The sequence below is a fragment of the Rhineura floridana genome, chromosome 1, assembly GCF_030035675.1.
Source record: "Rhineura floridana isolate rRhiFlo1 chromosome 1, rRhiFlo1.hap2, whole genome shotgun sequence".
Taxonomy (NCBI): Eukaryota; Metazoa; Chordata; class Lepidosauria; order Squamata; family Rhineuridae; genus Rhineura; species Rhineura floridana.
Window position 1 is genome coordinate 214,747,614 of NC_084480.1, and position 27,537 is coordinate 214,775,150.

Here is a 27,537-nt window from a genome sequence, read left to right on the forward strand (position 1 = left end):
GACCTGCTCCTTCAAGGGGAGTGCAACCCCATCCACAGCAGAACAAATTAAATTTTCATTTAATACTACCCTATATAACTCAGCAGTTTTTCAAATGGCCAAGTGGCAACTGCATTGTGAGACTGCTCTTACATAGGAGCAGCTCCACATAATAAACTCTGCATATGAGCTCACTAAACAGGTCAGCTCTTCATTGTGTGGATTGTAGCAATGCTAATAATTCCATGCAGCAGCCTATAATGGTGTTAGAATCAACCACATAACGACCAATATATGCGAGAATCCAGCAAACATAAATGGCTCACTGCACCTAATTGGGTCCTGAAGAAACTTTCCATTATAACAATCTCACCTTACATTTTGCTGATGAAACACCAACAAAATCCCCAAGGAAATAAGGAGAACTCCTGTTTGCTGAGTTGAAGAAACAAACACTTCCCAAGAGAAAGCAATGTTGACAATGACATTGCTATTATGTTCCTGCAGGATTAAAAATTTGCACATCTAAATCTTTACTGAATCAGCACCTAGAATAGGGTTGCCAGGTGTCCGGTTGTCACCCAGATACTCCAGTTTTTTTGGGTCCTCTCTGGGTGTCACCTTAATCTCTGGACTCTTTGCTTTCATTTTTAAAAAAGCAACACACATTCAGTTTCTAGATGGTCTGGTTCAAAATATATAAACCAAAATGTCAACCGCCCACAACTTCTGTTAATATCAGCTGCTCTAATCCCTGCCCTTTCAGGTTTTTAGCCAATAAGTGAAGTCATGGTTGTAATTGACAATATTTGTTGACCCCCAAGCAATACCTAAACCCACAGTTTCCTTTTCCTGCATGTCTCACATCAGGAATTCAATAAATATATATCTTTCAGTAGCATAAAGAGTACTTTCTCTGTTCAGGTTTGGGACTTGGTTCTGAGTAAACATGCACAGAATTACACTACAACAGAAGGCCACAGCAGGATCTTGGTGGGCATACACAGTAAACAATTTTAGTTATAATTATAATAAAAGTGTACATGCAGGATTTTTTTAATTACTTGCAAAAATGGCTTATTATATATTTTATCTTTCAAATAATTTTTGAATATACGTTTTAAAAAGTTTTCATGCTGCAGTGTTTAAATTTTACTGGGCTATTGAAGAGGGCAGTTTATTTGTCTTATTCATAACCTGTTTTGAAAACCTTCCCAATATGAAGCTTTTCTGGGAGTAAAGCTGCAATGCTAATTCCACATACTTGGGAGTTAACGCCATTGAATCAGTAGGACTTACTTTTGAGTAGGCATGATTAGGTTTGTGCTGAAAATCAGTGGGACATTTGAGTGAACATAGAAAAGAATTGTGTTCTAAATCTTTCTCTCCCACTCTGATCCTTTTTTTAAAAAGTTAGACAGGGCTTACTTAGGTTCACTGCTTTTATTTGGCAGGAAATTCTCCTTTAAAAAAATGTGCTGCAATGGCCAACAGGTTTTGACAATAAACTATTATATGGGGGGGTATTTTTACATCTCCAGTGTGTGTGTGTATGGAATACTTCCAACAACCAAGACAGTTCACAACAAAAAATAAAGCCATTTCAAATCCAATAAAACAAGTATAAAACCGTTGCAAAACAGCTTAAACTGGCATGATTCTGAATTTTGGATTGGGTGGGATTTGCTTCTGAGTAAACATGCATAGGATTGCACTATAAATATCTTTACAGGTTGTGTAAATAGTAAACATCTTTTAAATTCATGCTTACATAAATATTTCCAGAGCTTGGAAGATTACTTTTAAAAAGTAATAAATTACAGTTATAGTTACATGGCCCCAAAAGTAGTAATTACCGTTACAATTACAATTGTTCTGAAAGTAATGGATTACTTTTTCTCAAAAGTAATCACTACAGTTACATTTCAGTTACTTAAAAAAAAACACCTACAAGGTGCTGGCCCTGGCTGCTGCACATCTAAGTAGCCTAAAACAACATTAAAAATAAACAAACACATACAGGGGTAGTAGCAGAGCTTGGAAGTAACTCGTTATTTTTAATGTGTTACTTGTAATTCGTTACAATTTTAAATAACGAGTGGGTAATTCCATTACATTTGGCAAGTAACGGAACGGCTAATAATTTCCCTACTTTTCAGCTGCAAATTTAAAGTTTCCATGTTAGGTTGCACGTTACTTGGGGGCGGGAACAAGGGGAAGTCAGCTCCTGGCTGTGATTGGTTAACACAAGACATGTGCCTCACACTGATTGGACCTCTGCGCAGACTCTCCCTACCCTCGTGATCTGTGTTAGGATGCACGAGGGAAGAGGTGAACAGGCAGGGCCTGAGAGGACAAAATGGACACCGGAGGAAAAAGCCAGGGCAAGGACAATGGAGGAGAAGGCAGCAGCAGAATGGCGAAGAGCTGTGGAGGTGAGTGATGATGATTTGTGTGTGTGTGTGTGTGTGTGTGTGTGCACGCGTGCACGCAGCCCCCCCCCATGGCACCTTCTGCCTACTCAGAGCAGAGTAGAAATTTCGGCCTACTCAGAGCTTGGAAAAGTTACTTTTTTGAACTACAACTCCCATCAGCCCTAGGCAACATGGCCACTGGATTAGGCTGATGGGAGCTGTAGTTCAAAAAAGTAACTTTTCCAAGCTCTGGCCTACTTCTCCTCCTTCCCCCCCTTTTTGAACTCTCCCCCTTGTTCCCATGCATACATGTGTGCTGTATTTATCCAGACAGAGCACTCCTGCCTTTTAAAATGCTGGCTAGCTTTTTATTGTATATTTATTTGAACTCCATCTTTCTTTTTATTTGTATTTTTGTCCTGTTTAATCACAAGACTGAATTGTATGTGGGACAAAAACTGTCTCAGTAATAATAATAATAATAATAAATCATTAGGCGTATAATAAATGGCTTAAGGCTGATTTTTTTGTTCTTGGCAGAGATGAGGTGAGAAGTAGGGTCCTTGCAGCTCCTCCTCTCAGTCCCCCAGCTCTCAAACTCATGTTCTGTGAGAAAGAGAGAGATTCCCAGTCCCAGAGAGAGACAACTCCTGTAAACCCCATTGTCATTTGAATTTGGCTAATGAATGCTTTATTCTTTCATAAGAACTTTAGCAGTAGTACTAAAATATTAACAAAAAAGAAAAGGGAAAGAAAAAATACTTTACATACATCATTCAGCTGTATTGCTAATTATAGATATAGATATAAAAGATAAATGGCATTTTGTGAAAAGTATTTTTGTCTACATTTGATACCTCATCCTTGGTTTTCCAAGCTTGGCATGGAATGCTTCTCATACAGAATTAATTTGAAATGCTGCATATTTATTATCATAATCATCATCTTCAAAATAAAAAATATATGTACCGCCTTGTATACCCTGTGCCAGCAAATGATTTTAAGCAAGCTATTATAGCCTTGAGTTAATCAATATATTCAGTATGTATTTGTTAGCTAGCTTGAAGGCCTGTTTCCTTTCCAGGCCTCAGCATAACAAAAATAGTTTTAAGTCAAAGGTTTGATTTGCCTGGAAGCTTGTATTCCCTTTCCAGGCCCAAGCATCCTTGAGTATGCCAGATCATCTCATAGCCACCTGCAGTATCTAGGTGTTCTAATGAGGATATGAAGACTTGCCCAGTATGATGCTGGGAATGTACCTTGTTAGTTAAAGGAATATCAAAGGAGCTCAATTAGGCATAGGTTCAAGTATATTGTTTATCAGTAGGCAGTTCATAGTTGGCTTGCTTAGTATGATGTTGGAAAGTACCTTGTTAAACTTCAGAGAGCCCTGATAGGCATAGATTCAATGGATGGGTCGAAAGGACGGTCAATGGGCAGATAGTGCAGCTGTGGCTTATTAGTGCACAAGTCAAGTAACGGTCAATGATAAACTATGCTTGTTAGTGAAGATGAAGATAAAAAGGGTAGCTATGTAGTTTGCCAAGGGAGGATGCCAAGGTGCACCTGAAAAGATATTGTAGTTTTCTAGCAATTAGTCTGCTTTGAAGATGTTCTGTGAAAAGGTCAGAACAGCCAATTATATGCAACAGATGTCATTATATGTTACTTCAAAGTGTATACTCTCATTAATCATATATGTAACTTCATGTGTATGCAATGATATGTGCCAAGATTTATGCTATATAACCATGACCTGTGCCTAGTATGGGTGTTTAGTCTCTGACGTCCGCTACTGCAGAGCAGTGGGACTGATCCACTTTTATTGGAAATACTTGGCTGAATGCTGTAAGTTACTCAATAAATTTTAACTCTTTGTAAGCAAACCTCTTGTCTGCATCTCATCTCTGGTAATCCAAAATAACCCTGACACACACCTTCAAGTTGATTCTAACTTATGGTGACCCTATGAATAGGGTTTTCATGAGGCTGAGAGGCAGTGACTGGCCCAAGGTCACCCAGTGAGCTTCATGGCTATGTGGGGATTTGAACCCTAGTCTCATTTTGTTCTCACAACAACCCTGTGAGATAGTAGGTTAGACTGGCCCAGGCAGGGTTATTCAGTGAGCAAAAATGATGCAAATAGGATCTCTTTTAATTGTGCTATCGACCTGCTTACTTCCACTCTGACTGGGGGATCTTGCAGCATGGGGAAGAGATGGGGGCACATCACAGCTGAAGTTCACCCATATAGGAGCATTATCTCTTCTTTATTACAAAGACGCCTGTTGCAGGTTTTGCTGCTGAGAGCAGCAGTCAGTTAGTGCGGCCACTTGAGTCACAGCTTGTTGATCCTGAGGAGGCAAAACTAGAAAGTGAGGGTCAGAAAGGAGGCCCTGTGCATGAGGAGGAGGAGGGCATGAAGCAGTGCCAGTTGCCCACAGCCACATCTGCAGAACAGCAAGTACCATGGTTTGGCTTTGAGAAAGCTTGTACATTTGTGAGCCAGAGTGGGGAAAATGTTGTTGTACAATGCAATTACTGCCTTCCAAGGATCAAAAATCTGAGATCAGCTGTTTCCTCCTCATCCAATGTGAAGAAACATTTTGAGGTAAGCCTTTGTCATGCTGGTCCTCAAAGAGAGTCCATTGTCTATTTATGTTTAAATTGTGAAGTTCCTCTTCCATTTTTTCTTGGATTCATGCTTTGTTCTTCTTCCTCAGAGGGCACACCCTGAGAAGCTGAGAGCAATTGAAGAAGCAATAAAGGCAAGGAGACGTGGCCTTCCTGAACCAATGCATGACACCCCTCCTCCCAAAATGCTGAAGCAGCAGCAGACAACCCTTGAGAGGTGGGGATCTGGCAGGGAGCCTGTCACCCAGAGCAATCTCGACAGGAAAATCATTGATTTCATTGTAGAGGAGACATTACCACTTCAAACTGTGGACAAACCATCATTCATTAATCTGGTTCGCATTGGACCCCCCAAAGATCTCACCATCATATGTGCCAAGACTCTGAGAGACAGAATTGAGGAGAGAGCATGCCACATGAGAGAAACTCTTGCAAATCGAATGGGTGCTGTGGCATATGTAGCAACCACTGCAGATTGTTGGACCAATGGCAAGAAGAGTTACTTTGGGGTAACAGCCCACTGGATCAACCCAACTACCCTGAAACGTGAGGTTGGGGCCTTGGCTTGTAAGCGTCTGAAGGGGCACCATACATACAATGTCCTTTCAAAAGCACTGCATGATGTACATGTGCAGTACAGGATCCACAACAAAGTTATGTGCACTACTACAGACAATGGCTCCAACTTTGTGAAAGCGTTCAGAGTTTTCATGGCCAAAGAACCAGTGGAAGCTGCAGCCACCAGTGACGATGATGGTGATAACCAGGAGGAGGAGGAGGCTGAGGTGGAGTTTGTGCCTATCTGTGAGATCCTGGACACAGGACCTGAGGCAGAGGAAGAAGCTGCAGACTCAGGAGAGGATTTTGTTTTACCACCACACCAGAGATGTGCTAGCCACACCCTCAACCTTGTGGCAACACAAGACATAGAGGCCATGCTTTCTGACTCCTCCAAAAGTAGTCTTCTTGGTCCTTTCAAGAAACAGTTTCGTTCCTTGATGGGAAAGTGCAGCAAGTTGTGGTCCAAGCAGAACCAGTCAGCCCAGATTGCTGAGTATATCCGTGCGCAATGTGGTGTGTATCTGAAGGTACCGAATAAGACCAGGTGGAATTCCACCTTTGATGCGTTGAAGCAACTACATGAGCTCCTGTCAACTGTGCCACTAAAAATGCATGCCATAATGGACCGCTGCTCCTTGTCCAGGATCACAGCTGCTGAGATTGAAGTGGTACAGGAATACACAGAGATTATGGAGCCACTAGCCCAGTCCCTAGATATCCTGCAACGGGAGAACGGCATGTTCATGGGGTATTTGCTACCAACGCTCTGCAATCTGGACCGCAAGTTAGAAGGACTGGAAAACAAACCTGAGAGGTACACATACTGTTTTCAGCTGCTGAGAGGTGTGCGCGAAGCCATAAGAAAGTGGTTTGCAGCTATCTGGGAGGACAAGAGGCTTCTTCTGGCAGCCTGCCTACACCCTCGCTTCAAACTAGATTGGCTGGAATCGTGTCAGGCCGCCACCCATACCAACAAGTAAGAACATTAGGGAAGCCCTTTGGGTGGATTACTCCAAGGGAAATGTTGTCTCAAGGGAGGCATCAGAGGGCTTAAGGTGGTAGGCAGGGGCTGGTCCTTTTCTTCCTGGGGCTCCTCATCACAACCTTGGGTTGCTGCAGGTAATCCTTAAGGGTCTGCTGTGCTGCCCCATGAGTGTGGTGACTTGGTCACCTTCCTACCTTCCAAGTCATCATCCACAGGCTCAGGCTGGACCCTGAACCAGGGGACATGACAAGCATCAGGAAATGAAGAGCAGATGATGGTTTCCTAACATATATGTGTTAACATATCCTCTCTCTTTCTTAGATACACAATGGAAGCCTTGTTGAAAGCTGAAATAAAGATGGGTGTACTTAATGAGGACAGTGATCAGTCTTCAGATAAAGACCAGGAAGGAGATGACTTAGAAGATGATTTCTTTAACTTTCTGCCCCAGGGCAAGAAGTCAGCAGTGGACACTACTGAGGAGGAACTGGTGAGGTACCTGAGGTCTCCCAGCAGGGAAGTGTCATCACTCCATGGCTTTCCACGTGTGCTGCGGTGTTTTTTGCAGCACAACACAGGCATGCCTTCAAGCACCGCAGTAGAACGCCTGTTCAGTACTGGTGGCAACGTAATGACTGTAAAAAGACATTCCTTGTCTGACATGCTCTTTGAGCATCTTGTTCTTTTGAGACATAACAGAAACATATTATAAAAGCATTTCAAGTGTAAAATTTGATTTCAAGAGTTGGGGTACCTTCATTGCTTGAGGGGATGTGAGATTCTGTTATGCCATTATGTTAATCTTATGGATAATTTTTTTTATTCTACTACCCCCTGTGTGTGTGTGTTTATTTTTAATATTGTTTTAGGCTTCTTAGATGTGCAGCAGCCAAGGCCAGCACCTTGTAGGAGTTTTTTTAAAAAGTAACTGAAATGTAATTGTAGTGATTACTTTTGAGAAAAAGTAAAGTAATCAGTTACTTTCAGAGCAATTGTAATTGTAACGGTAATTACTACTTTTTGGGCCAAGTAATTGTAACTGTAATTTAATAATAACTACAACTGTAATAACTACAACTTATACAAAATGCGGCGGCTCGACTACTTACGAATAGTCGCCGCCGGGATCACATCACACCTGTGTTGTTCGATCTACACTGGCTTCCTGTTGTTTTCCGGGCCCAATTCAAGGTGTTGGTATTAACCTTTAAATCCCTATACGGTTTCGGCCCAGTTTATCTAAAGGAGCACCTTCAACGCCACCAATTATGCCGCCCGACACGATCAGCCACACAGGGCCTTCTCTCAATCCTGCCAACAAAAACAGCTAGATTGGCGGGAACTAGAGAGAGGGCTTTCTCAGTGGCGGCCCCCACCTTCTGGAACTCCCTCCCACAAGATCTATGGCACGCCTCTTCCCTAAATGTCTTCCGCAAAGCCTTAAAGACCTGGCTCTTTCAACAGGCCTTCGGGATTTCCGGGGAGGGCTAACTGCTATGATTAAATACCTCATGCCCTGCATTATTATTGCTTTTGCTGTTGCACTGTTCTATTTTGTATTTTGTATTTATTGTATTGTGTTTTAATTTTCCACATGTAAGTCGCCTAGAGTGGCCATTGGTCAGATAGGCGACACATAAATTAAATTTATTATTATTATTATTATTACTTTTTAAAAGTAATCTTCCAAGCTCTGGGTAGTAGAATAATTCTTTTTATCCATGATAGCAATGGTGGTCTCCCCGCTGGTAAGGGAGGTGGGGAGAGAGGCAGAGGCCACTACTCAGATCTTTGCATGTTAAACCAAGTGCAACCCTCCCGCCCCTCAGCCAGCAAGTATAATCTCGCCTGCCCTGCCACCAAGAAAGGGACACTCACCCAAGCAAACATTTTCTTCTAAGATACAAAAAAGTTAAAATACTGCAAATGCAGCACAGTAGTCAGAGAGGGTGGTGGAGGCCACTTTGTGTGCCAAGTGCAAGCACACACATGTTTATTTATTTATTTATTTATTTATTTCCATTTATAAACCTCCCATAGCGAGTAGCTCCCTGGGCGGTGAACAAAACAAGCTTAAAATACAATATTACAAAAAATCAATAACAAATAACAGCAAGTTAAACATTGAATATAAAACATTGAACATTAAAATATTAAAATGCCTGGGAGTATAGCCAGGTCTTAACCTGGCGCCTAAAAGAAAGTACCGTAGGTGCCAGGCGTATCTCCTCAGGTAGGCTGTTCCACAGTTCGGGGGCCACCACAGAAAAGGCCCTAGATCTAATAACAGTCCTCCGGGCATCCTGATGAGATGGAACCCAGAGGAGGGCCTTGGATACTGAATGAAGTGAACGGGTAAGTTGTCATCTTTCACCTCCACAGTTCTTTATCTCCATTCTGCTGCTGTCTCCTTCCCCTCCTTTATCCATGTTCTTGCCCTCCGGCTCCTTTTTCCCTCCACTCAGTTTTTTTAAACAATTGTTTTCTCCACTCCACCCTGTCTCACTCTCCACCTCCTCCCTTGTCACCTCCTACCCACCCACAGACCATGATGATAATGAAACTTAAAGAGGAAAGCTCAAAAGCAGGACTACTGCTGAACCTCAAAAAGACTAAAATAATGACAACAGAAGATTTATATAACTTTACAGTTGACAATGAGGACATTGAACTTGTCAAGATCAATACCTTGGCACAGTCATTAACCAAAATGAAGACAATAGTCAAGAAATCAGAAGAAGGCTAGGATTGTGGAGGGCAGCTATGAGAGAACTAGAAAAGGTCCTCAAATGCAAAGATGTATCATTGAACACTAAAGTCAGCATCATTCAGACCATGGTATTTCCAATCTCTGTGTATGGATGTGAAAGTTGGACAGTGAAAAAAGCAGATAAGAGAAAAATCAACTCCTTTGAAATGTGGTGTTGGAAAAGAGCGTTATGCATACCATGTACTGCGAAAAAGACAAATAATTGGGTGTTAGAACAAATTAAACCAAAACTATCACTAGAAGCTAAAATGATGAAACTGAGGTTATCATACTTAGGACACATCATGAGAAGACATGATTCACTAGAAAACACAATAATGCTGGGGAAAACAGAAGGGAGTAGAAAAAGAGGAAGGCCAAACAAGAGATGGATTGATTCCACAAAGGAAGCCACAGACCTGAACGTACAAGATCTGAACAGGGTGGTTCATGACAGATGTTTTGGAAGTCGCTGATTCATAGGGTCGCCGTAAGTCGAAATTGACTTGAAGACGCATAACAACAACAACAATGTATATCATTATTGAAGAGCTGTAAAAACATTACTGGTTAAAAGGAGTTAACAAGGTAAGAAACTGAAAGGTCCATTGTCAAGAAACAAAAAGTGGGCTCTTCCCTATAAGAGAAATCAGTTACTGTAAACCGCCCAGAGAACTTCGGCTATGGGGCGGTATACAAGTATAATAAAATAAATAAATAAATAATATCAATTTGCAGGAAACATACCCAACTATAAAGATCATGTACATCATTAATCCTGAACAAAGGACAAGAGAATGACAGAAATAAATTACTACTCACTCTACTGCCCTTAAAGAGGATTACAATTGTTCTGGATTTGTGATTTAGCAATATTTTAAGAGAGAAAATGTACCTTCTGGGTTACAGCCAGGTATAATCCTCCTAGGTTATTTTTTCCCAGCCTCACAACTATCCAGCTTCACCAAAACCAGCTGTAACAGAGGATCACACCTGGGAACTTACGTACAGATCCAGGTTATCCAATATATATGGTTACTTTTCATAAGATTCATGGTATTTATGAGCACTCATGAAGACCTTTTTTAACTCATCAGTTACATGACAATTTCCCTCTAGTTCATAATGTTGGTACAATCTTCTTTCACAATCACTGAAAGCATTTCAATTTTAAGTGAGTTTACAACTGCTGATCAAAGCAGTGGTGCTCCAGATTTGAGGGGGCTCTGGGCAAGATGCTCTGGGGGGAGCTCTGCACCACGTCTCCCTCCTCCTACTGCCATAGTTGCTCACACCTCCCCTCAGGTTACAAAAGGCAGTGGGAAGGGAATGAATAGGTTTCTTTTTCTTTCTTTTGGGAAAGAAAAAGAAAAAAGCGACCCAATTATTCCTCTTCTGCTATCTGGGAAAACTCATCCTTTTTTCTTGAAAAACCAGGAGCTATACAAGTGTTGGACCATGGGCAACCAACCAGCCAACTAATACTACCATTTTACAGATAAGGAACACTGGGGCTGATGTCATGCAACAACAATATCACTTATTAGCAGGACCTATGTCTCCAATTTCCTAAGCTGGGAGAAAAGTGCCAAGTAACTTCACTCAACTATCCTACTACTATAAGTGAAAGGAAATCACAGCAGCTCATTTTGCTCCTGCTTTGCTGCTGACCAGAAAGAACCAACCCTCTGTTAGCTACATACCTTCCAGCCATTGCCCAGACTACCTTCTCACCTCCTGAGAAACAATAAGCTCCTAATTTCCCTCATAAGACAATGAGCTCCATACAAAGCCCTTGCAATTGGCAAACCCAACTAAAATCTGACAGATGAGGGAGGGAGAAGGGAGAGAAACCTGACCATTTTTGAAGTTTTGATCATTTGCATTTCTGAAAATTGGTATGTTTTAACTTACTCTTGGATTGTTCTTTTTGTGTTTTATATTGTAACGGCTGTTGGCTACAAACAATACAAATCTGAGTGACTGAAAAGGCAAGTGAAATTGTGCGGGCGAGCAGGTGGGGGGGCGGCAGGGTGAGCAGGGGCAGCAGGGTGAGCGGGGGGCAGGTGAGAGAGTGGGGGGCTGGTGAGCAGACAGGGGGCAGGGCAAGCGGCTGGCAGGTGAGAGAGCAGGGGTGGCAGGGAGAGTGGGGGGGCTGGAGAGCAGGTGGGGCAGCAGGGTGAGTGGGGGTGGCAGGGTGAACGGGGGCGGCAGGGTGAGCAGGGGTGGGTGAGCAGGCAGGGGCATCAGGGCAACGAGGCAGCAGGGTGAGCAGGCAGGGGGGCAGTAGGGTGAGCAGGGGCAGTAGGGCAAGCGGGGGGCAGGCAGGGCAGCAAAAGAGCAGCGGTGGGAGCAGTAGGGCGAGTGAGGGAGTAAGTGAGTGGGCAGGCAGGCAGGCGGGGGACGAGGGCGGCGAGCAAAGATCCACCATCCGGAGTGAGTCCATGTCATAACTGCTGAGCTAGATGGAACCAAATGGCCAGACTCAGTATATGCCACAGCATTCTGCACTAACTGCAGCTCCCGGGTCAGGTTGTGCTGCATGGGGATTTCTATTACCTTGGTTGCCAGGTTTTTTTTTAGTTTTGGTTAGGAACCCTGACTGGTTGTGAGTCTTCTGTCTTACTCATAGGAATCTTGTTGTGGTTGGTATGGTATTGCATTCAGAAAATCATTACTGTCTTCATTTTCTATTTCTATTTGAATTTCACTTACCTCTATCCTTACTCCCTTACATCCACAGAAGCAACAGCAGTGGTTCCATGTGGTCAGCTTAACCCCCTTAAAACCCACTGATGATGCATCTTGTTGGTTTAATGACAGTTTGTTTCTTGCCCAATAGTGGCAAAAGAGAATTCACATACTGGGAAGTGTGGCTTCAATTGCTGTTGTTCCCAATCTACTGCCTGTGAAGGTAGACCAAACCACGTGTGTTTTCTCTCTGTCAAGTATTATTGATTATTTATTTAATTAATTAATTAATTTGTATCCTGCCCTTACGCCCAGCAGGAGCCCAGGGCGGCAAACAAAGCACTAAAACACTTTAAAACACCATAAAAACAGATCTTAAAATACATTAAAACAAAACAGCATTAAGTATTACTCACTGGAATTGGGTTGGCTCTCAAAGTGAGATTATAGCAGCCCACACAGTAGACAGGAAAGAGTAGAGAATCTTCTTAACTCTTACTCATTTCTCAAACCTCTCTCTGCAGTGAAGGGTCAAGTGTGTAAAGAAGTTTGGAGCAGCCATGTTAAAAGGCAGGCAGGGCATTCCAGGCAGGGGTTGCCAACCCTACTTTGATATGGATATAGTTGCAGAAGATCCCTAGTCAAGCCTTACCAACAGCACAATCCTAACCATATCTACTCAGAAGTAAGTCCTGTGGAGTTCTATGGGGCATAGTCCATTAGTAAGTGTGTTTAGAACTGCAGCCTTCAGGGGCATCCATCTTTACTCCTGAGTGCTTCCTTCTAATATCTCCACAACAGTAGGCTTTCTTCCTACAATGGCCTTCTGGTGACTGGCCTGGCTTGAAGGCACTTAAACCCTTCTTGCCAGAAGTAAGTAGACTAGATTAAATGTTCCCTATGCAGGCTCCCTAAGTATGTGAGAAGGAATAATCCCATCAGTTCAGCTGGATCTAGAACCACCCTCATTTAGCTAAGATTTCTATCCCAATCAGATTTTTTTTTGTTTAAGTGGTAGGCTCCAAGCAACTGTGGTTGATGCTTAATGACATCACTAGGGCCTGTCCCCTATGTCATCATTAGGGCATGTCCCCGTGACATCACTAGGGCACACCCTTGAAATCTCAGGGTTTGGAATGCTTCTGAGCTGGCAACCTGAACCTAGAGTGATCTGCCCTTTGTAGGTACAGCTACAAATGAAAGCCCAGTGTAATGCTATGGATGAGGATGTTTAATTTCACAGGAGATGTGTATAAAACCTGGAATTCAGACTGTAAATTTCCTTGTCTCCCTAAACTCTTTGGCAGCTAGGTCTCAGGCTGGTCAGACTCCAACAGAGCAGGTAAAATGGGGACATCAAAGCACTAATCTGGTGGCATCCAGGGGGCCATGACACTGGAGTGTCATCAGAGTCCCAGAAGAGGTTTAAGCAGTGGTATTTCAAACCATAGTAAGTGGATCCCTTTGCAGTGGATTGAACACTCACCACTCATTCTACACCTCACCACCACTGTAGAGGAGATGATGATGATGATGATGATGATGATTAGATTTAGATTTATATCCCGCCCTTCCTCCCAGCAGGAGCCCAGGGCGGCAAACAAAAACACTAAAAACATTAAAACATCATAAAAACAAACTTTAAAACACATTAAAACAAAACATGTTTAAAAATGTTACTTTTTTAAAAAGCTATCAAAATATGATAGCTATCAAGATATGGAGATATGAAAACCAGATATAGGACTGGGGTGTAATTTGGTGACAAAGCATTGTTTCAGCATATTAAATTGTTTCAGCATATTAAATCTACAAACCACATGAATGCTGTGCTGATCACCATCTTCAACTGTGGGATTAGGAGGGCTTGTGCAGCGGGCACAGTCAGTGCTAGGTAGTGTTGGGCACCTGTTCAAGCCTGCAGCCCAGCGGGGTCCCTTTGCCAACCCCTGGAGCTGCTTGGCCCTGCTGCTCTTCAGTCTTCTTGTTGCTTCCTGTTCAGCTTTCTCCTCTGAGCAAGGGAGCAGTGCCAAGAAGGAGAACACAGAGCAGTATGCCTTGCCTTCTTCTCTTCTGGGCAACTGTGCTGATTGTGCCAAAGAACAAAGGACTGTAGCTCACTAGTAGTAGACAATTTGCTTTGCATCCAGAAGGCCCCAGGTCCAGTCCCTGGCACCTTCAGGCAGGGCTGGAAAGATCCCATCTTTAACTCTGGAGAGCCACTGCCAGTCAGTGTAGACAATATTGAGCTAGATTGACCGATGGTCCGACTCAGTTGAAGGCAGCTTCCTATGTTCTTAAAGTATGAGGGTTGACAAATGGACAGTAGGAATAGAGGCAAGGAGCCTGTATTCGGAGGGGGGGGATCCCACTGAAGGCATCTTGCCCGAAGGCCCTCCAAAATCTGATGCCAGCAGCGGCGTCACTAGCAGGAGTGCGGGGGGGTGCGGACCTCCGGTGTGCGCCCTCCCAGGGGCATGGACGAGGTGGCTGGGTTTGCGTGTGTGCGTGCCTGCGTGCACACTCGAGGCCAGCCACCCCGTCCATGCCCCTGGGAGGGCGCGCACCGGAGGGGCACCCAGCCGGAGAAGGCCTGGGAACGCCGGCGCGCCTCCCTCACCCCTTCGACGCTGCTCCTGGTCTCACCCGCCCGCCTACCTCCGAGGAGGAGTTGGAGCAGCCTTGCCGGGCAATGGCGCGGGGTGGGGCGGCTCTGGGTGTCACCCCCCTCATGGTGACACTGGGGTGCGGGCCGCACCCTCCGCACCCCAGTAGTGACACCCCTGTATGCCAGCACTAGTCACAGTCCAAACAAGGAATTGCTGCAGGATTTCTGCATGAAATCTCAAGCAACCTTGTACTTTGGGGCTGGTGAAACTAGTTCCTGCACTTCTGATTTGTCAGGGTCAGTTAAGAGACATCCAACAAAGTGATAAAGCTTTTACTGGATGATACCACTTCCAGCTGTGTGTGTGGATGTTTAACATTCTTCCAGCATTCTCACATGCAGCCTGAACTTCACCACTTGATAAAAACTAAAAATATACAAACTGTAGTGTGGTAATTTACCATCTGGATACAGTCTGAAATATTAGGTTAAGAATTGTTGGAAATACCAAAGAAATCCTGACAGACAGACAATTTGTAAGAATTACTGTATTATGCTGCATTACTGACGTAAGCTTTCAGTTATTTGCGGGTTGCTACATGAGAAGGGATTTGCAAATGTTCTAGAAATAAATTACAAAAAGAAGGCAATCTGAGCTTGGAAAAGTTACTTTTTTGAACTACAACTCCCATCAGCCAATCTAGTGGCCATGCTGGCTGTGGCTGATGGGAGTTGTAGTTCAAAAAAGTAACTTTTCCAAGCTCTGGAAGCTCCACATTTTATGAGAACAAAATTGTCTTTGGGCTGTATTCTGCCATTCTGACCAATTGCAATTTAGTACCCCCCACCCCCACCGAGTTAAGATGTTCCAGGCACAAAATGTGGAGGAGAATATAAACCTAGGAATAAACACTGCCAAAATCCTTACAGATCCCCAGATTGTCGGTCTTTGTGTGGATGCACAGAAAATCTTCACACCTTTTGCCTGACAGCACAAAGAACCACCCACATTAAGCAGCCTTGCATTCCTGACAGAATACGGATGATTCAGCAACACCTAATATTAACTATTTGCACATCAAACAAATAGAGGAAAATGTGAATCAAAAGATTCCAGATGTCACTGGATTGCATTATAATCACTTTTCCTGCATCTTTAATGCTGGTGGTGTACTTATTGTGGCTCAGTATTTTCGAACGTGACCACTGTGCTAAGGCATTTCAGGGTCTTATTTATGTTGTGATAACAGGCAACATAGGCCAGTTCTGCATGTAATGCTATATCAGAGCTTTGCACTACATGCATGATAGACTGTGGAACACAAGGTTCACCTCATTAGGAAGATCATGCCTGCCCTTTCTGAACAGTCATGAGCAGCATCTGCTCTCTTCGACCGCTCCACCCATTTCCCCTCACTATCTCATACACCGGAAACTCCCTCCTAGAGCATCTGTGTAGAACCAGCTTTCTTTCTTTCTTTCTTTCTTTCTTTCTTTCTTTCTTTCTTTCTTTCTTTCAGTGAAGCCTTTAGCCTGGATCCTTAGGTACCATCTCTACCAGTTACTTTTGCTCTGTTTCAGGCCCTGCCTCTCCCATTTTTCCTCTTTTACTTTGTTTTCCCTGTCTTTCCCTTACATCTCCCCCTCCCCATCAAAATGTATCTTTGAAGTCCCTTGGGGCAGGGACCTGTCTTTGCTACTTACTGTCACTGTGTAAAGTGCAATGTACATTGCTACTGCTGTATAAATAAATAATCATAATAGTGCAGTACAGCAATTTAGCATTAGGGTTACATATACAGCAGTTGCTATGTCTGAATCTGAAAGAATCTGAGTAAATTCTTAGAAGACAAAAAGGAAGCATTGGGAAACAGCGTCAAACTACACAAAACAAGGGAAATCCATGATTAGATCTCTAGGGACGGTCATATTTTTAGTTAAAAGCAGACACAAGGAGCTCTGACTTTGATTGCAGCAGCAAAAACCTCCCCCAGTGTTTCCATGATCTAAATCACCCCCCTCTCTAATTATTTGTTTTGTCGCGTAACAGTATGCCACTCCCTACCACTACTATTCCAGTCAAAATTGGAGCACACACAGCGGCTGCTTTCACCTAAAAACAGAAACATCAGGAGACCTGCAGTCGTAGAAGAGCTCTCTAGTGTTCTTTTGGCCATGAGAAGCCAGAATCTCCAATCCCATTTTTAGGTTTCTTATCCTTCCTTTACATATAAGAGAAGGGACTAGGAAGCAAGGCTGTTTTGAGGCTTAGGGGACCCCCCTCGACAAAGTGCCCTTTGGTGAATCCTTGGCTGCAGGCTTATCTGGTAGAGGATGGCAATCCTTAAAAAACTTCCCACACTGTCAAGGTGCAATACTGTGTCAAGGGCACTAGGAGAAATTAAAATGGCTGCCAGCTGCTGTCAACAGCAGGTGTGAGAACCTGTGTGGTGGGGAGTGCCTGACAGTTGCCAAGAATGGCAGGTGCTGATGCCAGGACAGGCATGCAGGTGGGAACCTGCTTCTCCCATAGTAAACCATCATTACTCACCAGGAAGATAACAGACTGTTCTTCTCAGGTTTCACTGTATGCAACTTTTTTCTGGTACCTAAAAGTAACAGAATCCAACCATGTGATTGACTGTCCCTTGAAAATAATGTTTGTTGTGGTTTCATCCACAGCTACTGTATGATTTAATAGTCCCTCATCACATCATTTTAGATGATTCATGGTTAACATTAGCTAATCCATTTGTATATTTCCTAGGCTCATAGGGTTGCCATATTGCCTGGTTAGCCAGGTTTTACCAGGATTCTAGCCATGCTACCCAGTGCCCGCTTAACCCATTAGGTGGCCTGGATTCCCAGCTTTCATTAAAAAAAAACACACAAGTCTTGCTGATCCAGAGATACAAGATAAAATGTGGAGGCAGTTTTCTGCCCATTTTGTGAGAACTCAACCTAGTCTTGCCTTCCATTGTTCTTAGCCAATGAGACACACCACAGCTGTCCTGGAAAAATCAAGAATTTTAGCCTGTCTGCTGCATATGCAGAATCTAGCAGTTTAGAAAACTGCACATGCTCAGTTGATCAACACATGCAGCTCTGCCTGTTCTCCATAGGTTTTCTGGTTGAGTCAGCAAGGAGAAGCAGCCTTCATCTCAGTTTAGGATTGCCAGGCTCAGGGCCGACTGATCCTGTATCTTTAGGAGAAGATTAAGTCAGCCAAGTGCAGGTGTTCTTGCAACACTATAATGGGAAAAACCACAAGGTGGAATTCTCCCTTCCCCGTGCATAACTTTTAAAGATACAGAAGACCTCTTGGTTGCCAGGCCCGGCCTCCAACCCTGTCTCAATTGCCTCTGTGTCTTAAGGGGTGAATGCAATGGGAGAGTCTGCCTGCTATCATGGAGTATGGAATAAAGGGGTTTGAATCTACTACATGCTCTCTCCCCAAACAAATACAAATATAAAAGCAAGCCTCTCTGTAGAAAAAGCTGAGGTATTAGCTTTTGCATTTTTTGGCCCTGCCCTCACCCTGTTAATTGGTGCTTACTCCCAGGTAAAAATGGAAATGGACTGCCTTCAAGTCGATCCTGACTTACAGGACCCTGTGAATAGGGTTTTCATGGTAAGTGGTATTCAGAGGAAGTTTACCATTGCCTCCCTCTGAGGCTAGTCCTCCCCAGCTGGCTAGGGCCCGCTTAGCTTGCCACAACTGCACAAGCCAGCCCCTTCCTGTCCGCAACTGCCAGCTGGGGGGCAAGTGAGCTCCTTGGGACTATGCAGCTTGCCCACGGCTCCACAGGTGGCAGGGCACGTAACCCTGAGCCACTCACTGTGGGGGTGATCTTTAGCTGGCCCTTGACACCCAGGAGACATGAGTGGGGATTTGAACTCACAGGCTCTGGACTCCCAGCCAGGCTCTCAACTGGACAACGCAACTATTAATATGCTTAATTTGCATAATTAGCAAATAATTTGCATAACTGCCAGATTAGCCTGCCTAGATTTGTGAAACTAGAATATGGCAACCCTATATGCTCAGCAGTTAGCCCTATTATCATCATCATCTTCCTCTTTCAACAAGCCTTTTAAGGAGATACCTTATACTAATCTGCATCTGTACTGTAATTGTTTTTAAGATGGTTTTAAAGACTTTTAAAGATGCTTTGTTTTTAAGATTTTGGGGGGGAGGAAGTTTTGTTTTAAATACGTTTTTGGTATTTTGTTGCTTCTTCTAAGCTCCTAGGAGAAAGGGTGGGATATAAATTTAATTTAAAAATAAGTAAATAAAAATAATAATCATCGGATACATTGGTGTAATATATTCATCTACAGTATTTTTATATATATATAAACATGGAGATGGACTGCTTTCAAGTCGATCCTGACTTATGGCGACCCTATAAATAGGGATTTCATGGTAAGTGGTATTCAGAGGGGGTTTACCATTGCCTCCTTCTGAGGCTAGTCCTCCCCAGCTGGCTAAGGCCTGCTCAGCTTGCCACAGCTGCACAAGCCAGCCCCTTCCTGGTCCACAACTGCCAGCTGGGGAGCAACTGGGCTCCTTGGGACCATGCAGTTTGCCCAAGGCTGCACAGGTAGCAGGGCACGTAATCCCTGAGCCACTCACTGTGGGGGTATATATTTGAGCTTCTTGACAGATACTGTATTTCCTTCTCTTATTAGTCTTCACAACAATAACATGAGGCTACTGATACATATTTCCATTTTCTGGTGGAGAACTTAGCATGAGGCAGCAACACCCAAAGAACTGTAAATCAAAACAAAGCATTATCAATTACACCAATATTTATTAACACTCCAAGAATTAACCCGAATGTCAATGTACAATATAGGCATAATTTAACGAAACTAAAATGGTATGTCATAGATACTTTTTACATTTCTAAAGGTTAACACAAAAGCCAGACTGTGATGCAGAAACTTATGTTTCATAGCCTTAAGAGTTTCTAGATTTTATATGATATAATATCTTTTTACTACTATTAATTCAAATTAAGTTTCCTCTAATATTGCTGCTGGAACATTATGTTCAGATTTGTCATTCTATTGTTTTATAAACTTATGCCAGGGTTCTAATGCATTTCTTTGTGTGTTTACTGTGTCTACCCACAACCTTTTAAATGATCTTATGCCTGAGTATCCTGTGGCAAGCAGCTATTTCCTGTTCCTTGATTGATGGCATTTTCTTCTTTTCCCACTATTTTGCAACTAATATATGAGCTGCCACCAAAATGATTTTCCATCATTTCCCTTAGGACTATTTTATCTTTTCCATTAAAAAATCCAAGAATCTAATTTTAATGTTTAAGTGGTCATTGTTTGAACTATTTTTTGCAATATTGGCCCAAAGTATCCATATATATTTACATTCATATCAAATTTGATTAAATTGTGCAAAGTCTTGTCCACAACACCAAATAATTGCAAGAATGTAAGGCAACTAGAGCAAAATTATACCAGAAGCTGATTCCCTAAAGATACAATATATTTATTTATTTATTATTTTATTTGTACCCTGCCCTTCCTTCCAGCAGGAGCCCAGAGCGGCAAACAAACACTAAAAACACTTTAAAACATCATAAAAATACCTTAAAATACATGAAAACGTTAAAAACATTTTTTAAAAAACTTTTAAAACATCTTTTTTTAAAAAAAAGGGGGGGTTAAAAACATATTAAAAGATACATTAAAAGCAATTCTAACACAGACACAGAGTGGGATAGTTCTCAACTTATATAATAGCAAAATATGGGAGATCAGCCCTAGAGACTGCCTTAGACTTACAGGACTGTTGTAAATTGATGCTCCCCTTTTTTGGTTGTACAGGACTTTCTGTACAACCAGAACAAAGTGGAGAACAGAACCAGCTGTTGTATACCAGCCAGCTCTAAGCCTGAACGGTACTAAAAAGGCCTAAAGGGGGCTGCCTTGAGCAGGAGTCACCAAGTTCTGGGTAAGCTATAGGAAGAGTTCCAAAAGACAGCTGACAATGCTTTAATAGTAGCCAAAGTTGAAAGGAGCTCTTACTGGTTCCTGTGCCTCAAAACAGCAATGATTTGCAGACTTTAGTTGGTTATGATGCTTATCTATATGGCTTGAAAAACATTCACCTGCTGATTTCTCTAATCATGCTGCTGTTAAAGGCACAGGAGAAGTCCAGGCCATCTTTTTCAGTCACAGCTGGCAACTGCAGATCCCTCTGTTCATATGGGAGCATTATAGTGTAGCATTTCTCCGCCAGATGCCCTCCTGATGTTTTGGACTACAACTTTCATCATTCCCACCACACATCACACCTGGAGGACACCAGGCGGGGAAGGCTAATATAGTGGAAAGTGAGTTGTTGAAGTGATGAGAGTTAGTTCTTGTTTGCTCACTTGAGGAGTCAAGCTGGGCACTTGGTCTCTGAGGTGGTCATTCACTCTTTCTCCAGGTACCTTGTGGAGTACTCTCCCTCACACTAGGCCTTAAGCTGGCTAGAGAACATGGAGGTCTTGAAGCAGATTCCTGCTGATCTATATCCAGAGCTTGGAAAAGTTACTTTTTTGAACTACAACTACCATCAGCCCAATCCAGTGGCCATGCTGGCTGGGGCTGATGGGAATTATAGTTTAAAAAAGTAACTTTTCCAAGCTCTGTCTGTATCAACATGGACCCCTCCATTTCAGGGTGCTTCCAGAACTACCTTTAACTGTGGAACCATCTTGTCCCATTCATTCAATTTTTATATAGATTTGCAGTCCTCCCAAGGTTTCCCCCCTCAGTTAAAGCATTTTAAACCACTTTATTCCCTACCATGGAAAATCTAATAAGGTAGGAAAAATCTGACATGGTAGTAATATTGAGTCACATGTAGATGGACCATCAGAGTCAGGATGCAACAACATGATATCAGTGAGTGGGAAAAGCAAGAGATGGAGAACAATAGGTGCTAAGACACAATTTACTGAAAAAGTGATTTTAAAAACCCATTGAAGTCTAATGTGTTTTGAATAGAAAGTCTTCTTCAAAAGCAATTAAACTTACTAAGTCAGTGGTTCCCAACCTGGGGGCCGGGCCCCCCAGGGGGGCCGTGAAGTAATCCAGAAGGGGCCATGAACAGTAAAGAAATGAATTATTTATTAATTTTTTAAAAAAGTCTTCACTCCTTCTATACTGTCAGAATCAGAATACGTTTATTGCGGTCACTGACCAAACATTCCAACATAAAAATAGTTAAAAACAACTATTTTAAAACAGATCAATACAAGTTAAAATATTATCACATTCAAGGTATCAAATTTTTCCTACACTGGATAGCTGAGGCACAAAATTTGGCAATTTTTTCAGTAATTTTAAAAGAACGATCAGATAATAGAAAATCTACATAGTAACTGTCACTTTTTCCAGGTATTAAATCCAAAATAGGATTAATTAATTTAGTTCTAAGGGTACAATAAAACGGACAGTGTAGCAGAACATGTGTAACTGTTTCTATTTTGTCAATGCCGCATGGGCATTTCCTATCAATTAAAGGGATTTTTTTATATTTGCCCTCTAGCAATGCAGATGGTAAGATATTAAATCTTGCTAGAGTGAAGGCTCTACGCCATTTGGGTAACGTCAGGTTTGATAAATAAGGCATCAGAGACAAAGGTTTTTTATTATATCTATATTTCCTTATCAACATCAAATGCTGTTGGTAATCAATATCTTTGATCCGTTGTATAATAATTGTTTTGGCCTTCTCATAACCCCAATTTAAAATTATTTGGATAGAAAAACCTAATGACGATATTTTATTTAATATCATTTGCTTCCAAGTAGATTGAAAATTATCTCTTAATGTGTGAGGTGCCAGACCTATCGGATTAAATAAAAGTTTCAGCCAAAATATAATTCTATAATTCCAAATACGGGATTCTACTGAAGGTAATCCTAATTCCAGTCTTATAATGAAATTTGGAATGCAACGGGAAACTGACAAAATTGACCTTAAAAAGGAATTTTGGACTGCCTCAAGTGATGCAAAATTTTGACAGGTATTAGCTTGCATACCGTATGTCAACTGTGGAATTACTTTTGCCACAAATACTTTAATAGCAGCAGGTATTATTTGACCCCCTTTGTTATAGAAAAAAGACAGCAAAGTTTTCGATGTTCTCATCGCATTTAGGATAATCATTTTTGTGTGTAATTTCCAAGATCTGGATGATTGTAATGTTATACCTAAATACTTAAATGCCGATACTTGTTCTATTAGTCGACCATTTAACCGCCAGAGATGGATCGGCGGTCTGTTATTTTTCATAAAGGTCATGAGTTTTGTTTTATCATAGTTGATTATAAGATGTTCCTTATCACAAAAATTCGCTAAAGTAGATAGTAGTCGTTTTAGACCTATAGGAGTTTGGGATATTAAGACTAGATTGTCTGCATATAATAATATGAATCTAGGTGATTCCACTAATATTGGGGGAGGAGAAGAAATTGCTGCTAAAGAATTAACTATTGTATTTATATAAATGTTAAACAAAAGTGGGGCCAATACGCATCCTTGTTTTACACCTTTATGAGTACGTATAGGATTTGTTAAATGGCCTTTATTGTTACACTTAACTCGAAGGTAGGTATTTTCACAGAGGCCTCTTATCAATGATAATAAACGTAAATCAATATTGGTGCTTTCTAATTTTTCCCATAGTTTGGCTCTTGATATCGAATCAAAAGCTGTTTTAAGATCGATAAAAGCAGCATAAAGAGAACCCTTTGTTCTTTTGGTGTATTTCTCAGCAAGATGTTGTAAGACCAGGGCGTGATCTAAAGTTGAACGAAACGCCCTAAAGCCTGCTTGCTCTTGAGCCAAAATATGTTCATTTTCAGCCCAATTTATTAGTTTATTATATAAGTGTGCAGCATACAATTTACTAATTACACTTAATAAACTTATCGGTCTGAAGTTAGCTGGATCAGACGTGTCACCTTTTTTATAAATTGGGACAATTATTGCCATACCCCAGTCTTCAGGTATATGCATAGTATGATCTATATAGGAGAAAAGTGTTGCCAGTACTGGGGCCCACCATTTTGCATTATTTTTAAAAACTTCGGCGGGAATATTATCAGACCCAGGAGCTTTATTTGCTTTTAATTTAGATAATAGGTCTAAGATTTCATTCACAGTAACGGGTTGCCATTCAGGTATATTCTTATTAATGACTTTTTGTGAAATTTGAAGATCTAAATCATCCTTATATAAATTCTTAAAATAAGATTCCCAAGTATTTGAGGGGATATAACATTCTAGGTTTGTAAAAGTTTTTGGCCAATTATTTGTTATTAATTTCCAAAATAAAGAAGAATTTTTTAGATTGGCAGCTTTATTTAAATTATGCCAGATTTCTTTTAACCCTAGTGTCTTTTTCTTATTTATAAGTTGTTTATATTGGTTCCTGGTTTCACAGTATATATTCAACAGTTCTTGTGATCTAGTGGCCTTATATGCTTTAAAAGTAACAATTAGATGTTTTTTTTCTCCACACATTCATGATCAAACCATGGTTTGGAATTTAACCTATGATTCTTTAAGTTATCTTTTATATTTGGCTGAAAGATCTGCTGCACATTCCTTAGTATCTGTTGGACTTGATTGTAGGGATCAATTTGACAGTTATTAAGTATAAGGTCTTTTTGGGCTAGATTATCTTCGTGATTCAATCTATCTGAAATCTCTTTTTCTAATTTCGGAATCCACTTAAGTCTGCTTGGTCAAATTTCACAATCAATGATCGAAAATGATTGCAAGTCAGTATATATTTGGGCCTCTTTGCATTTCAGAATTATATTGACAGGTGAATGATCGCTTTCTGGTCTATCTATTATTGTAAAACTCTCTATTGAATGGTAAAGTTCTTGGGAGACTATACAAAGATCTATTGTGGATGCACCTCTAGATGATAAGTATGTAAATTCACCTTCCCGGTCACCACTTATACGACCATTTAAAAGAATTAAATTTAATTGAAAAATCATTTGCATTAAAGAAATACCTGCATGATTAGATCTAGTATCTTTTGCATGTCTAGTAGGTATAGAGGTCAAGCCATCCATTGGGGGGACTATCATTTTATACTTGCTAAATAAAGCTTCGTCAGATGGACCTAATCTAGCATTAAAGTCGCCAGCTATTACTAATAAAGCTGCTGGATAACGTAATGTTAATTTTGTTATATAGCTTTCAAGTTGAGCAGTTTCAGTAGCACTCAATTTTATCTCTTTACTTGGTGGCAAGTAAACATTAAGTAATAGTATCAGCTGGTGCGATATTTTTATAAGAACTGCATTAGCTAGACCCAACAGGGGTTCACAATTAATAATAGAAGCATTGATTCTTGTCGATACAAATATACATAAACCTCCTTTTGGACGGTCCCCCCTTAAACTAGATGTAGCTTTTAATTGATAGGCCGAATACCCATCAAAATTCATCATTGTTGTTGTCCATGTTTCTTGCAGTAGCAAAATATCAAATTGCTCCAAGAAATTCATAAATGATGGATCTTTATCTTTGTTAGTCCAGCCAGCAATGTTCCACGATATTATCTTAAGGGTAGGGAAATTCTGAAGTATTATGACGTCAGTTAGTACTTAAATTTGACAAATGTCTCTCTCTTTCCAATACCACTAATGGAATTTGTTGGTATTGTATCTCCATTTTACTTTCTTGGTTGATCCTAGATAGTTTTGATGCTGCATGGGTTACTTTTTCCGTTGTTACAGGTACATTGATGTTAACTTTTTCATGCTCACCCTCCATTTCTTTTAATGTATTTAGCAGATTTTCAAGATTAGACCTAATTTATTTCCTTGCTTCAAAAGATAAAGTTGTAAAAGTCTGGAGTAAAGATATTTCTTCAGGTAGAAAGTTAGTAATCTCCTTAGTTATTATTTCTGCAATGGGTTGATTGAGTATATCTACCTCACCTGCATCCAGATCATGTGGAATTGGAGGACTATCAAGGTTAAAAGGACGAGTTATGAGCCTTTTAGGTGGAGCTAGATTGTCAAAAACTCTATCAGTATAAATATTTTGGGTTAACAATAGTTCTCTTTTACGGTGGAAAAGAGTTGTTTTTTCTTTTGATATAAATGTAACAATAGCTCTGGCACTAGTATAATTGTAGAATAGATATTTAATGTCTATGATGTCTTTTATCTGCACCAGCCCTGGAGATACTTTGTTAACAATATTAATCAAGTGCCTCTTTCTTTCTTTTTGTGTTAAATATCCCTTTGGTTTTGGGAAATTTATTAAAGCCAACTGGTTTTCTTTTAAAATTAAATTCCAATCTTTATTATTTTGATTTGAATGGAAAGGTAATACATTACCTAGACTCATTGTTAATTGTTCATTAGACACTTGGTCATGGAAATTAAAATAGAAATTCGCCTGATTATTTTCTGGGCATGATAATGTCTGTTGTTCTGAGGTTAGTTGCAATTTTTCTTCACTAGATGGCACTGTGGTCTTTAATTCAGTGTTCTTTTTCTTCACCTTCTTCTTTCGCTTTCTTTTCTTCTTCTTTTTCTCTAACGGAGCTTTTTCTGCATCCAGTAACTTAAAGAGTTTTTCAAATTTCATATTACATTTGCGATGTCTCCTGATAGATTTAATATTTTTTGATTTTTTTGCAGGTTGCACTGGAGGTTTAGAGTTTATTTCTTTTCTTTTTTTTAAAGGATGATGGTCTATTTTTTGATCTGACTGGAGATTCTGCGTGGCTACGTTTAGAACTTTGGTGTCTGATTCAGTTTGTATTACACGTTTTACTATAAGTTCTGTTAATGTTGTTAAAAGTGAATTATCTTCTTCCACAAATTTAGCAATTTGCGTAAGTGATTGAGACACCATTTGACACCAATCATCATTTGTTGGTATTGTTTGTACTTTGATTTTTTCAAGTTCTTTATCTTTATCCACAAGCGAAATAAAGGATTGGGAATTGATTTTAAAGTCCTCATAAAAAGATGAGGATTCTAGCGGTGGCATTGAGACTTCTTCATCAGGTAATGAAGTATTAAATTGATTTATAGATGGTAATAAATCATAGTCAGTTCTGACATTATCTGCTTCTTCTAATTCTTGGGCTATATTTAGAAGGTTGTTCTTTTCTTCATTGTTTGGTGGCCATGATGGTATTTTATTTATATCCCATTCAGTTAGTAGATTTTCAAAAGACAGATTTTCTTTCAAGTCTATATTATCATTTGTCGGTATTACATTCACCTTTGGCTGGTAATAGAAAGTAATTTTGGTTTGTTTTTCTTTTAAGGTTTCATGTATATCCTCTTCATTCAGGACAATGCCTAGTTCTTTACATTTTTGTCTAGTTAGAACCATAATTTCTCAGCCGGGTATTGTCGAGAGGCAGAGCTGGGGTCCCGGGGAGTTGGGAGAAGAGGATTCCTATGGATGGCAGAGGGGAGGGGGAGGAACTTCCCCCCTTTGGAGTGAAGACGAAACAGAGGAAATGCCAGCGATAGGGTCACCTAGCAACGGGGAGCCTGAGAGCTTTGAAGTTTCAGAATCCTCCCTGGATATTCTCATGCCTCCCCTTCTTTGAAGCTCAGAGCAAGAGGGAGAAGAGGGAGGGCTGCCCACAGCAGAAAAGCGGCGAGGCAGTTTACCATCAGCCCCTCCCCTATCCCCCATACTGGAATCAGAAACTTCAGATGATGAGGGGGCAATGCTTCCCCCCTCACCACGCACACGCAGACAGCTGAAAAGACAGGAGAGAAGGGGGGAAGGTGGGCAGTACCTGAGGAGCAGTTAAGGAGGAGCGAAAGGTTGCACGCCCATTTGGCCCCTTCTTAAAGAACAGGCAGGAAGCAGCCCCTTGCTCTGTCA

The 27,537-nt window shown here is 41.1% G+C and overlaps 1 long non-coding RNA gene across 2 annotated transcripts in view; it reads right to left on the reverse strand.

The window, feature by feature from the left end:
• The window catches only part of LOC133368425 (uncharacterized), a 79,592-nt gene that overhangs the window by 13,478 nt on the left and 38,577 nt on the right, over positions 1 to 27,537 (reverse strand). The window contains exon 3 of one of the 2 annotated variants that reach the window (XR_009758638.1): positions 17,173 to 17,230. The exons of the other annotated variant lie outside the window; for it this stretch is intronic. This is a non-coding gene — a long non-coding RNA (uncharacterized LOC133368425). The remainder of the gene's footprint in view (positions 1 to 17,172; positions 17,231 to 27,537) is intronic. 2 annotated transcript variants of the gene reach the window in all.